General features: G+C 37.8%; 1 pseudogene; it reads right to left on the bottom strand.

Moving 5' to 3' along the window:
* The window catches only part of LOC110106859, a 1,402-nt pseudogene extending 1,207 nt beyond the window's left edge, over positions 1–195 (bottom strand).
* Positions 196–2,693: the final 2,498 nt, after the last annotated feature.

The raw sequence follows: 2,693 nt of genomic DNA, 5'->3' as shown, positions 1-2,693 counted from the left end.
TGACTGTCTTAGTATTAATTCTGAAGGTAGCACTCTTACCTACATGGGCCTGCCGATCTCCACTTGCAGACTTAATTTTTCTCACTTCCAGCCCCTATTGAATAGAGTTTCTATTCTACTTGAGGGTTGGAAAGTTAAGTTCCTCTCTTTTGCAGGTAGAGTTCAATTCTTGAAATTCACTATTGCCAACACCATCGCTTATTGGATTCGTGGGGCTATTATACCTAAGGCTTGTTGCAAATTTATCTCTCGTCTATGCTCCAAATTCCTCTTCTTTGGGAACATTAGGGAGAAGAGATTACATATGATTGCTTGGAAATCTGTTACTTTGCCTAAATCTAAAGGTGGATTGGGCTTGGCCTCCTTTGATTCTATTCAGCACAAGATGATTTGCTCTTTTATCTTTAGAATGTACAATGAGAGTAATTTGGTTGGTGATTGGTATAGAGGAAAATTTGACTCAGTCTGGAAATCACCCCCTACATATGCTTCAAAATTTTGGAAACTTGTTTGCCGAACTGCTGCCTCCTTCCCCCGCAATGTCACGCTATCTGTACACCGGAATTGCAAATTGTCTTTCTTATGGGATCCTTGGTGTGATAATAAACCGGTTGCTGATTTTTACTACTCTCCCAGTTTGGCACATTTAAAGGTTAATGAATGCATCACTCATAATCAATGGACACTTTCTGATTGTGTTTCTTCTACCTCCAGATCTATTATTATGAAAACTGCTATTGGGGAGGAGCAACCAGTTCTTTACTGGGACGGCTCCTCTAATCCCTCTTCTAGGGAATTTATGTCGTCGTGGAATGATGACTTGGAGGATGTTGTTTGGAGTAAGTTTATATGGCACAAAGGATATGTTTTGCGCTATCCCTATTATGCGTGGATGGCTTTACTGGGGAAATTAAAAACGGCTGATAACCTTGTTTCGAGGGGTATCTTGGTTCATGATGGTTGATCTTTTTGCACTGCTAATTTAGAATTGCATTCTCATATGTTATTTGAATGTGATTTCTCATTTTCCATTCTTACGGCTTTGTTCCCTTCGATGACATCATTCTACCTTAGACCAAATCTATTACAAGTATATGATTATTTAGGGCATTTGCGATCCTTTGACAAAACTGATTGGAACTTCTGTTATTTTTCTATGGCTGTTTTGGTTTATTTCCTTTGGCGGGAAAGAAACAATAGACGTTTTTCTGGGAATTGGAGGAGCCCAATTGATTTTAAATTTACTATTATTCATGCTATCAAGGCTAGAGTTTCTCACTGGAAGCATTTTGATAGGCTTAAACAGCAGTTCTTTGAAATTTTGGGCTGATTCTGTTTTTCCTTTTGGTGGCTGGAGGTGGAATTTTTCTTCGTTTGTTTGCCCTAAAGCTGATGGGTTTATGGATTATTCGGATGATTGCTCTTGGACCATTTTTGTGGATTAAAATTTCTATTGGAATTTTTTTAAAATAAAACATATATTTTAAATAATGATTATTTATATAGTTTAATAGTATAATTTTTAATATTTCAGATTAAAGGTTTGAAACCAGAATTAATGAAATCGAATTAAAAAAAATAAATATAAAGGTTTGAAACCAGAATTCGGTTTTCCGGTTTCTTTAAAGTAGTTTTTTTGTTTTCCGGTTTCAAATTCCGGAATTTCTTTTTCCGGTGAAACAGGAATTTCAATTTTCAATTTTAGTTATTTCTAAATTTTGGAATTGGTACACTCATATTTATATTAAAAATTATTAAAATGCTCTTTCATAAAATTTGATCTGAGGTTTTGGCCTCGTTTGATTAGGCTTATTTTCTTCATTTCAATAGGTCAAAATTAATTATTTTGAACGGTTTGAAAGGACGGTTTTCAGTTTCTTTTATAATCTCTTCACGCAAAATATGATTTTTTTTATTGGCTAGGAGAGTTATTTCTTATCTGCTTATTCCATTGCAAATCTCAATTTTGAAATAAATAGACGAAATTACCCATCTGTGAACTTCGTCTTCTCCAGCAGGCACGCACGTTTACGAGCTTCATCTTTTTGTCTGGGCTGCTCTCCCAACATTGTAATTCTCACCATTCAATCCAACTTTGTCGATCCTCCTTCGGTTCCTTAAGGCAGACCTCATGATGTCGCTGATGATTTTATGCTAGAACTTATTGTCTTGCTTAGAGAAGGCGATAGATGACCAAAAAGTTGTGGGGCTTGCCAAATCTATTAGGACTCCCATCAATGTGGTTTATGGGGGTAAAAGCAATACCTCCTCTTCCTATGCTGAAAATCTGGTGGCCCCTCCTCCTCCTCGGGATGATTGGCCGTTGTCCTTTGTCAAGCCGGCTAAAAAGCTTTCGTTTGTGAGTAATGATCTCTCTGAAGGGAAATCTTTTTGGAATCTTTCCTTGGTGGGCTATTCGTTGGGGCCTCGCCCTTATTACGAAAGATTACGTGCTGCTATCGAAAAAGCTTGGAAACTCAAGGGTTCCCTTTCCCTTCTGTCGTTAGCTGATGACTTCTTCCTTCTTAAGTTTACCAACGTGGAAGACTACGATATGGTGTGGACCGGCGGGCCTTGGTTTTTACTTGGCCGGCCTTTCATCCTTCAGAAATGGAACCCGAAGTTTCAACCGAAAAGAGATGAATCGGCTGCTATTCCTATTTGGATTAAGGTTCTTAATCTACCCCTGGCGC

The sequence above is a fragment of the Dendrobium catenatum genome, unplaced genomic scaffold, assembly GCF_001605985.2.
Source record: "Dendrobium catenatum unplaced genomic scaffold, ASM160598v2 fragScaff_scaffold_231, whole genome shotgun sequence".
NCBI classification, from domain to species: Eukaryota; Viridiplantae; Streptophyta; class Magnoliopsida; order Asparagales; family Orchidaceae; genus Dendrobium; species Dendrobium catenatum.
Note: the sequence above shows the minus strand (reverse complement) of the source record. Positions and strands in the feature narration are given on the sequence as shown.